The sequence below is a fragment of the Penaeus monodon genome, chromosome 9, assembly GCF_015228065.2.
Source record: "Penaeus monodon isolate SGIC_2016 chromosome 9, NSTDA_Pmon_1, whole genome shotgun sequence".
Classification (NCBI taxonomy): domain Eukaryota; kingdom Metazoa; phylum Arthropoda; class Malacostraca; order Decapoda; family Penaeidae; genus Penaeus; species Penaeus monodon.
The window spans coordinates 52,394,570-52,407,069 of NC_051394.1; the positions used below are offsets into that span (position 1 = coordinate 52,394,570).

Consider the following 12,500-nt stretch of genomic DNA (forward strand, 5'->3'; position numbering starts at 1 on the left):
GGGGGAAGGGGTTCTATCTCTGAGGGCAAAGAAAAAGAAAAAAAGGTTTTCGTATATTTTCTTAGTTACTTTTAAGAAGCTTTCTTTCTCTGCGAGTGAAAAGGGAGAGAGAGAGAGGGTGTTTTTTTAAGCTATTTAATTCATTTTCCTTCGGTATCTACCTCTGTGGGCGAAGATTTGTATTATTTTTCTGGGTTTTCTATCTCCGTGGGCGATGGAGATAAGATTTTTTTATTATATTTTTCACTTAAAATGTTTTTTGTTGACGAGGAGAAAAGAAGGACTTTTTTTTTTTTTTTTTTTACTAATTTATTCACTTCTCTTCGTAGTTTCTATTTATGTGAGCGAGGAGGAAATATGGCTTCTTTTCTTCATTTCTTCATTTTAAACACTCAATTCTGTCGCGTCCAAAAAAAATTCCAGGGAAAATCGCAGCCAGCTTTTCCTACGAGACAGAGCGGACAGCAACAGGGCGGCATAAGGCAGCTCACCCCTACCGACGAACGCCTGCGCAGATCGTCATACTGTAACTGCGTTGGCTCTTAACAAGAACTTTTAAAAATTGTACAAAGTAATATTTAGATGTTCAGGAAAAGGGCACGTTTATCTGCGCATAAATAACTTTGGCGGTTTTTCCTAATAACAGGTGAATACGCACACTTGGGGGGGGTAAAGCCGCCATAGAAATTCGTCTGCTAAGAAACAAAAGACTTTCGATGACGTCATTCGGTAGGCTCCGAAATCTACCCGCACGCCAGACGTAAGGACGAAAGGACTGCAAGATTACCAAAATCCGTCTGTTAAACGCCGACCGCCAAAGATTTGTGACTTGGAGCGTTAAATGATAACTCTTTCTTCCACAGATGCGGATATTTACGGAAATGTGTATATTTTTTATTATATGGGAGGATTAGAGTAATAGTAAGAAAGAAAATATTGGAAATGTATTTTATGTTCTACCTAATTGTCTACCTATATACGAAATCACCTGGAAACGGCAAATAATTATGAAATAAATGACTATCGGAATGTTTGTGCGAATAAGAAGTTTCGAGTCCCCAATGTAACACTGTTTCGAATCCTTACTGACGGAAACTCGGATATTTTTTTTTTAACTCCGCTTTGTCTTTAAACTTTTTCGTATTTTAAGATACGGATGTTAGATCGGATTTCTTATTTTTCCGATTTATTATAACAAACTGCGAAACTTGAAAAAGATCCACAAGTCGAGAAGTTCTCCTCATCTGTATGGCGACGATTTTTTTTTTTTTTTCTAGTTAAATTATCTGTTTTATTCGTGTTTTTCCTTTCATTTTATTTTATTTTATTTTATTTTATTTTATTTTGTTTTATTTTATTTTCTCTAGACGAGGAGAAAGTTTCTTTATTCATTTTCTTTATTTGAATTATAAAATTTGATGATCGGAGAGAGGAAAAAAGCGGATGGCAACAGGACGGCATAAGCCAGGTGAACCCTCATCATCAACCACCTGCGCGGATTATCACACTCGTAACCTGGCTTCCGCTTTAAAAGATCTTTTGAAAATTGTACAAAGTAATTTTATAATATTCAGAAAAAATGCACATCAATGTGCGCATAAATAACATTGACGATTCTCCGAATATCAGCGTAGGTGAAGAGACGCATGGGGGGGGGGGGACGCCACATAAATTCGTCTGCTGAAAAACAAATTACAGTCGATGACGTAATCCAGCAGATGCTGAATCTACTCAAAATTCGTTTGTTATAAGACCCGCCAAAAATTTTTGAACGTTAAACGCTTCTGTCTCGCTTCCTCAGATGGGGTAATTTACAGAAATTTATATTTTGGACTCTGTGGGAACATAAAAGAGTAATGGCAGGAGGGAAAATATATATTTATGTTATTTCTCCAACTGCCTACTTTCACAAATTGACTTGGTAATGGTACACAAGTAAGAAATGTTTATCAGAGAATGTTGTGCGAATAGGACGCTTCGAATCCTCCGCACAACACTGTTTCGAATCCTTAATGAAAAAGAACTCAGCTCGCCTCCTGTATATTTAAAATCCCTTTGTAAATTGGAAGCAAAGTTTCACACATTTTCATTTATCTTTTTTTTATTATTATTATTATCTTAAGATCCAAATTTGGCTCGGGATTCCTATTTTTCCATTGATTTTACAACTAAAAATACGCAAAAAAAAAAAAGCTTAAAAATTTCCCCACAAAGAAAAAACATTCTTTCTTTCCCTCAACGAAAGCAATTATGGTAATAACGTCACACAAGAGACGAAACCTGAAGGCGAGAGATGGCAGACTTGGGGTTCGCCAGGATAAAACACTGTCTCCTTTTTAGATTTCGTTCTTGTTTCATTCTTTTAAGCTTTAGTTATTTGTATATTATTATTTCCCACTGTTCTGTTTAATAAGTTCAATAACCTTGCTCATACTACATTAAAAACGAAGAATATAGATGAAGAATATAGATGATATAATGGCCCTAACAATGTTTAAGACGATTAAGAATCTTGCAAGTATTTTACTGAGTGATGCTATTGAAGAATGTCATTGATATAGTTGATACTTCCCTAAATGCTCTCACATATATAGACGTAACGACATTCGCTCACAATCACATCCATAAATTCAAGCACACACACACACACACACACACACACACACACACACACACACACACACACACACACACACACACACACACACACACACACACACACACACGCACACACACACACACACACACACACACACGGTGATGTAAACTTACAATAGTACGCTTAGAGGAAAAGGACGAAGAATATTAACCTTGTAAATGGCCAACGTGAGTATAATATAATATATTGTTCATCAAATACCCCAATTATTGAATTGCAATTCGTCCAGTTGCCTTATATTTTAGTACCACAAGGCTACAACAAATGAGTTTGAATCATGAATATTAAAAGGCAATACGCTTTAACATAGGGAACATACAAATAATTAGTTGAAACGTGGTGTAAACTCCCGTATACTTTTTTTTCTTTTCTTTTCTTTTCTTTGTCGTCTTTAAAATCTACTGGAAGACTTAGAAGAAATGAGACTGTTGATTTATGAATTATATATATATATATAAAGAAATATATATATATAAAGAAATATATATATATATATATAAAGAAATATGAAGCTCTGTGTTCACAAAATAGAAGCGATTTGTTAATACTTCCAGTCGCAGTTTTTATTTTTGATATTAATAGTAGTAATAAAATTTTCATGATAATATTCTTATTATTGTTGTTGTCATTATTGTTATCATTGCTATTATTATTGGCATTATCATTAGCATTATTGTTGATATAATTAATTAGCAATATTATTGTTGTTATCGATATCACCATCCTTATTATCTTTATCATTATATTTTAATTGTTGTTTCTGTTAGTGTTGTTGTTATCATCACCATCATCATAATCATTATTATCATCACTTTTATTATTATTACCATTTTTATTATTGTTCCTGTTGTTTTCTGTTATTGTCATTGTCATTATCGTCATTATAAGGATAAAACAGGTACGTATGTTGAACTTAAGTATGATAATTAATAAATCTAATACAAGTATAATGATTTTCATTATCATTTTTCCTTTTTATTTTTATTTTTTCAACTGCAGACTATGTAACAACTAATGCACAAACTTTGTCAAAAATGAGAAAAAAAAGCAAATAAAAGAAAGAAAGACAGAGACAAAGACAGAAAGATAAACTTTTTGAGGAATTTAAATGATCAAATATAATGAGCCTGTAGCCCCTCCCTTCTTGCTATTGGACGTTCATAGATATGAATATATATGTCTAAAAGTTCATTATACACTTTAAAATCTAATATAGAGCTTTAAAGATTTAGTGTTAACTTCGTATCCAATTGCTGAGTTTTAAAAATGATATATATTTTTGTTCGTAAAATCCTGTATTACTCCGCGACCTCTTGTGACGTCACGCTGGGTAATTTGGAAAGGAAAAACATGTGTTTTAATAATACCAGACGAATGTTAAAATGATAATCATGAAAATGAAATAATAAAGTCTGGAAATTGCGATTTATAGTAACGATAAAACCTACGCTGTAGAGTAAAAAAAATTAATATGAACAAATATATAAATAATCATAACCGCGTTAACCAGAACGATAAAAAATAACTCCATTAAATCAATTTGACAAGAATGCAACGGAAAAGCAAAGCAATAAATCTGAATGAAATCTGAACTGCTCAGCCTGACTTCCCCCAATTAATTCGGAATTAACACTGGCGCCAAGTTGAATACAGATGAGCCTACTTAACATGTGCGGCTCAGAATCCTGGTTGGCCCCGGAAGGAGAGAGTCAGGCGCGAGGTCAGCAGCTCTAAAAGTAGCAATTTATAATGTGTGTGTGTGTGTGTGTGTGTGTGTGTGTGTGTGTGTGTGTGTGTGTGTGTGTGTGTGTGTGTGTGTGTGTGTGTGTTGTGTGTCTGTGTACGTGTGTGCGTGTACGTTGATGTTTAATCACCGCACATAAATAGACACATTTTCTTTATGTACCCGTTTATTTAATCACATAATAAAAAGACAGACAGACAGACAGACAAAGTGAACAGATATTCATGAATAAATAACGTGTCGCATAAAAGGCACGTATGATCAGGCCTACAAAACCGGGCACAGCTGATAGCGGTCCCTCAGACGCCGAGCAAATAAGACGCAAAAATATCAGTAAATTTGGTCAGTTTGCAAGAAGGTCGACCATATAATCTTTTTTTCTTATGTTCCTGCCTTTCAGTTTTTTTCTCGAACTGTTTTTATCTCATTGTTGTTGTTGTTGCTTTTTATCTCCTTCTCCGTCTCTCATGTTGTTTGTTTTTCTTACCTCTCTGTCTCTCACATTTTTTTTTTTCTATCTCTTTCTCTTTTGATTTCTCTCCTATATATCCATCTATCTCACTTTCTCTCGCTTCCCTTTGTATTTATTTCGCTTTTTATTTCTTTTCTATATCATCTCTCTTGTTCTCTCACTTCTTCCGTCCATCCATTTCTTTTCTATCTTGTTATTGTTATCCTTTTAACAACCTGTTCTCTCTTTTAATTTTTTTTTAAGACAAGACCTTCAGGCAAGTTGCATGTAATATCCATCTTCTCTCTCTCTCTCTCTCTCTCTCTCTCTCATCTACTCTCTCTCTCTTCTTCTCTCTCTCTCTCTCTCTCTCTCTCTCTCTCTCTCTCTCTCCATTTTTCCCTCAATCTTTCTTTTCGTTTCTTTTTTTTTCTTTTTCTTTCTCTCTACTTATCAAAACTCCCGTCATTCCTAATTCTTTCTTCCATCCCTGTTCTTTCCTTCATTTCTTTGTTTTTCCCTTTTCTTTCTCTCTCTTTACCAAACTTCCCGGCGACAGAGGAAAGATTTATTCCGTTCTCCTTTATTCCTTCTTTCGTTTCTCTGTTTTTCCCGTTTCTCTCTTTCCTTTTTACTGAAGAATATATTTCGATTTATATTTTTTTTACTCAATCTTTCTTTTCAATTTCTCTGCTTCTCCTTTTCTTTCTCTGTTTACCAAACCTCCTCGCGACGGAGGAGAAGGTTTCTGTTAAAAGATTTAGACACGTTCTCCCTTATTCTATCTTTCGCTTCTCTGCTTCCCCCGTTTCTTTGTCTCTATTTACAAAAACCTCCCGTCCTTCCTAATTCTTCCTTCCATCTAGTTCTTCCTTCCAATTCTCTGCTTCCCTCTTTTCTCTTTCTATTTACCAAATCTCTCGGCGACAGAGGAAAGATTTACTCCCGTTCTCCCTTATTCTTTCTTTCATTTCTCTGCTACTCCTATTTCTTTGTCTCTATTTACCAAACCTCCCGTCCTTCCTTATTCTTTCTCCCATCTTCTTCTTCCTTTCATTTCTCTCCTTCCCCCTTTTCTCTCTCTATTTACCAAACCTCCCGGCGACAGAGGAAAGGGTGTCTGTTAAAAGATGTAGCGAGAGAGGCGCTGTCGTAGAGGCCAAAGTGGTCCACAATAGCACGTGAGCCTTTACCAGCAAACTGAGTTACCTTCCCTCGATGGAACTCTGAATAAATTATGTAGATTGAAAAGTAATTTAATCTACTTGTGCTAGACCCTGGTAATATAAAAAAAAGGATAATGGAAAAAAAAATAGTGGTTGTGTAGTAGGAGAGGGTCTTAAGATTATTGATTTTATTATGTGGATTTCTAGAAAGTTATCAGTTTGATTTTAAGATTTGTAGAGAGAGAGAGTTCAGGTTACTTCGAGTGTTGAAGATGTGTGTGTGTGTGTGTGTGTGTGTGTGTGTGTGTGTGTGTGTGTGTGTGTGTGTGTGTGTGTGTGTGTGTGTGTGTGTGTGTGTGTGTGTGTGTCTGTGTGTGTGGTATGTGTGTTGTGTGCGTGTTTTGTGGTGTGTTCCGTTGTGCGGGTGGACAATACAGTACTCATTCTGGATCAGTTTCGGTCAAATTTGTTTGCCAGTCGTTTTGATAAGGAAACTTTTACATCTTAGGCCGGAGGAAATTCAGCTGAAATCTCTGGCCAAAGCAACATTCAAGACGCACATATTGAGTTGAAAAAAGGCTCCGATTTTGTTTGTTTGTTCTTTTATTCTACATATCGATTATTATTACAAACCAAGCTGCTTAAGAGTAATATAGTTTTGTTGTTGTTGTTGTTGTTGTTGTTATTGCTTTATTGCTTCCGTATTTGTTTTTTCTTTCATGATACTACAATAGTAATTAATAGTCAATCTATATATTATAGTTAGGTATTTAGTATACTGTCAGGTATACCTCTTTATCGAAATTTACCATAACTAAAACCTACAAAAATATAACATCCATCATGAAAGATTCTGTAGTCTTTTAGAAAACCCAGACCATAACTAACTACTATAAAAAAAATGTTTTTATTTTTTTTTCAAAATATATCAAAATCTTTCCCTTAATTAAAAACATGAAAAAAGCTAATAGACACTGTGAAAGAACAAGGAAATAGATAGATAAATAAACAAATATATATGTATATTATATATATATATATATATATATATATATATATATATATAATATATATATATAATTATAATATATATATAATAATATATTATAATAATAATAATATAATAATAATAATAATAATAATAATAAAAAAAAATTAAACAGTGTAACGTGAAAGAGGAATTTTCACCACAGTTAAGAAAGAAAAACAAAATTAGAGAAACAAATCATAGTTATGATAATATTGTTAATAGTAATAGCTATTGTCTGCGTCATTGCCATTATTATCATTGTCAATATTGCTATCATTATTACAATAATTATCTTATTAATAATAATAATTGTATTATAATAGTGCTAGACAACAACAGCAACAAAAATATTAGCAATAATAATAATAATATAATAATAATAATAATAATAATAATAATAATAATAATAAAAAAAACAACAATAATGATAATAACAGTAATCTATGTTATCAAATCATGTAGAAATTACTTCCTAAAAAAGGAGAAGAAGAAGAAGAAGAAGAAAGAAGAAAGAAGAAAGAAGAAAGAAGAAAGAAGAAAGAAAGAAGAAGAAGAAGAAGAAAATGAAGAAAAGATGATGAGGAGAAGAAGAGAAGAAGGTAGAGAAAGGAAGAGAGGAAGAGGAGGAGAAAGAAGTAAGAAGAAGAAGAGGAAGAATTAGAAGAAAAAGAAAAAGAAGAAAAAAAAATTCTCAAGCTTATTAAAGATACTGGCGATTTTCCCTTTTTTTTTTCCTTTTTTTTTCATTCTGATAAACCGAAAAAAAAGTAGATTCAAGATTCAAGGAGTAAATACAAGGTAAGATTATGTATTAAGAAGAAAAAAAATAGCTTACACAACCAAAAATGTAAACATGTTTGTTTATGATAATGTTGAATGAGGAACAGAAAATACAGTAGATGTTTTTTTTCTTCTATCATCAATAGTGCTAGTATTGCAAAAACAAAATCAGTTGTTGACTTTAGTATCAGTTATTAATACCATTATCACTATAAATAAACAGTATCACTTATTGATACAGTGGCAGCCTCAGTACTTTTAAAACGTACATCACTCTGAAATAATATAAGTATTTAAAAAAAAAAGAAAATCAGATATCAATAGCATTATCAGTAACGTTTCTAAGTAACGAAATAAGACAAACGAAAACATAAAGACAAATCCAGCAGACAAGAACACGATAAAAAAAAATACACAACGTAAACAACGCCTTAAAAGTATCGAAAGTCACGTCACAGAAATATCATTGAAGATCATTAAAACTGTTACTATAACTAGCAAGAGCAGAAAGTTGTTACATCACTGTATTTTTATCAGGAGAGAAAGGGAGATGACGATGAAGAAGAAGAAGAAAAAGGAGAGGATGGTGAAGAAGAAGAAGAAGAAGAAGAAGAAGGAGGAAGAGGAGGAGATAACGAAGAAGAAGAAGAAGAAGAAGAAGAAGAATGATGATGATGAAAATGATGATGAAGAAGAACGAGGAGGAGGAGGAGGAGGAGATGAAGACGAACAAGAACAAGAACAAGAACCTGAAGAACAAGAACAAGAAGAAAAAGAACGAGAACAAGAACAAGAAGAAAGAAAAAAACAAGTCATTAAGCACACTAAAATAACGAGTCAAGTTGCATCATGATATAAAGTGTTATTGTTATCACATAAGGAGACAGAAAAGGGAAATAAGAAAGACCTCTTAAGCACAGACAACCAAGAGTCAGACAAATTATTATTTGCTGAAGTTACAGCATCGTAAACAGAAGTAGGAGGATTTCGCGGTCCAGCGTTCGAGGCGGAAACAATGTCAAGATGTGTTGACATTAAACTACTGTGAGATGTGTATCTATTTGTGTGTGTGTGTGTGTGTGTGTGTGTGTGTGTGTGTGTGTGTGTGTGTGTGTGTGTGTGTGTGTGTGTGTGTGTGTGTGTGTGTGTGTGTGTGTGTGTGTGTGTTGTACATCACTTCCTATTTGTCCATGCATATCTATATACAATATAAACACCATAAAATCATTACCTGAACTTTATACACAAATCAGCAAGTGTCCCGAAGTGTCCTCAATTGTTCCCAAGTGTCCCCAAGTGTCGCCAAGTGTCCCCCAATGTCCCCAAGTGTCCCCAAGTGTCCCCAAGTGTCCCAAAATGTCCCCAAGTGTCCCTAAGTGTCCCAGTGAACAGCACCTTGAAAGATGGCAGCGCCCCTTTAAAATCACGACGGCTTCGGAAGGAGTTCACTGTTTCCCCGAAAAGCAGTGACAGCAGCATAGGGTCATGACCTGAGCGGCACCATTACTTATGCAAATAGCAGTAGTCGGCTTTTAAAGGCTCTTATACGTGGATGCAAGGAGGAAATCGCGGGCGTAGATATCGCTGCATGACAGAGATTTATTTGTTTTAATGCTTACGTAGTGTATACTGTCATATGTATGTTCGATATAGTGTTGATACTGATCGAGTTCATAAATATATTTGATTTTACGAGATAAGCTGTATAATGTTTGCGTCACGACAGTATAGAGTGTGATTTTGTTATGTTTCATTGCCGAAATAATCTAAAAAATCGTAATGAAAAAAAAACATTAAGGTGAAAGAAAAAACACTCTACTGGTACTAAAAACAAATTTCTCATAAATAAATTTGTCTCATAAATATTTACGGACAGAATGCTGAGATGAGAATAGTGTATATACAATGTAAATACCTCTGTCAGGTGTGTCTATACTACCATTTACAAAAGCACTAAACTAACATTTACACATTATAGCAATCATATCCACAGTGCTTTAGAAAATAAGGAAAATAAACAAAACGTCATAACAAGCGCAATAGTCAGACAAGAACATACCCATAGTCCACTTTAACTACAACCTACACAAAGTTACTCTTAGGCTATCACCAATAAAAACACCAGCATTTCTGCAGCAACCGCGCAATATCTTCGCAATCCATAATTTCTTCTAGGAAAACCATGCCTCTAAATTATTCACAACAAACCGACAATCCCAAACTTCCGTGCCTCATTGTCCCTCCCGCCTTTCATTCCATTTCTTAACAGAAAGCCACCTTTCTGAAGTTAAATTTTCACAAGTGCCCCCAAGGAGTCACTTGAGAGAAAACGGAACAGCTCGCCTCTGAAAGAGTTCCATTCGTAAACTGCTTCTCTGCACTGAGGATTTATTGTGTGCCTAGCTGTTTGTCTCACTGTAATTTTCCTCTATTGTAAGGTGTTTGGCTCCGTCCGTGTGGAGAGGCGACCCAGGAAGAGCAGGGGGGAGGGGGGAGGGAAGAGGGAAGAGGAAGGGGTGAGGGGAGAGGGAAGAGGGAAGAGGAGGGGGAGGGGAGGGGAAGGACGGTCCCGCTCGGATGAACAGATATGCTACCGACATGATACGGGTCTTGTTTTTGCTGTTTTCTCATTCTCTAGTGTGTGTGTGTTTTTCTCTTGTTCTCTAGTATGGTCGGTCTCTCTCGCTTCGCTCTCTCTCTCTCTCTCTCTCTCTCTCTCTCTCTCTCTCTCTCTCTCTCTCTTCTCTCTCTCCTCCCCTCCCTCCCCTCTCTCCTCTCTCTCATCTCTCTCTCTCTCTCTTCTCCCCTCATCCTCCCCCCCTCCCCTCTTCTTCCCTCTCCTCTCCTCTTCTCTCCTCTCTCTTACTCTCTCTCTCTCTCCTCTCCTCTCTCTCCCTCCTCTCCTCTCCTCTCTCCTCTCTCTCTTCTCTCCTCCTCTCTCTCTCTCTCCCTCCCTCTCCTCTCTCTCTCTCTCTCTTTCCTCTCTCTCTCTCTCTTTTTCTCTTTCTCTCTCTCTTCTTCTTTTTCATCTCTCTTTTCCCTCTATACTCCTCTCTCTCTCTCTCTCTCTTTCTCTCTCTCTCTTTTTCTCTCTCTTTCTCTCTTCTCTTCTATTCTCTCTTCACACACACACACACACACACACACCACACACATCCACACACATACACACACACACACACACACACACACACACACACACACATACACACACACACACACACACACACACACACACACACACACACACACACACACACACACACACACACACACACACACACACACACACACACACACACACACACACACACACACACACACATATATATACTAATTTCATAATAATCTTTACCGAGTGTCCTACATGATTTTACAATATACTTCAACAACAGAAAACAAAACCGAACTGTACATGCCTTTAAATCGTCTAATATCAACGCACACACGAATCGAAACAATGCCAGAAAACCAAAGAACTTGAATAAGGTTTCGACATGAAGAACAGACAGTACAAAGTGGAACGAACTTTACCCCTAAGGTCTGTCAGTCTTAATAAAGGCCACGGGATGAGGCGTCTCTTTGAAACGAGAAATGCAGCTTCCTTACTTGTTAAACGGGTTTCTTTTCTCGCGGATAATTTTCCTGGCCAGGCTATTGTTTCCATATGGATAGGCTACGCTAATAATTAATTAACACATGTATGGAAGTGATTACAAATAATTAGATGATGTGTGTGTGTAGTGTTTGAACATTCACAAATAGGTACAGGGATTTGTGGATGTATGTTTGCACAAATGTGCGCACGCGCGTGCTTGTGTTTGTTTGTGTCTATGTTCGTGTGTGTGTGTGTGTGTGTGTGTAGATTTATATAGATAGATAGATAGACAGACAGATGATATTATACACATGTGAGCGTGCGCGCGCCTGTGTGTGTGTGTGTGTGTATGTGTGTGTGTGTGTTTGTGTGCATACCTCGTATATATATATATATATATATATATATATATATATTTATATATATACATATATATATATAATATATATATATATATATATATATATATATATATATATATATATATATATATATATATATATATTGTGTATATATATATATATATATATATTTTAATATATTTATATATTATATATATGTATATATGTATATATATATATATATATATTATATATATATATTTTATATTAATATATATATATATATATATTATTTTATATATATATATATATATACAACACCGGAGTGTGTAGAAGTGGACTACAATTACCCCTCAAGCAGACCTTTGAAGTGGACCGACAAGTGAAACAGATACAACAAGCGTTTAATTATTTCCGAAACTCCCTTTCCCTTTCTCCGCCATTACATCGGCGCCGAATTTTCTCTGCAAATAATCGCGAAAAAGTTGTCATCAAAGAGTGCGTCTTATTCAAACACTTTCCTCCCTCCTCCTCCCTTATCCCTCTCCCTCCTCCCTTATCCCCTTCCCCTCCCTTATTCTCCCTCCCCCCTTTAATCTCCCCCCTTACCCTCCTCCCTTCTTATCCTCCCTACCCCCTTTATCCTCCTCCCCCCCTTATCCTCCTCCCCCCTTATCCTCCTCCCCCCCTTATCCTCCTCCTCCCCTTATCCTCCCATACCCTTATCCCTC

General features: G+C 35.5%; 1 protein-coding gene across 1 annotated transcript in view; it reads right to left on the reverse strand.

Annotated features, from left to right (window-relative positions):
* Positions 1-12,500, reverse strand: part of LOC119576760 — a 30,703-nt gene that overhangs the window by 3,440 nt on the left and 14,763 nt on the right.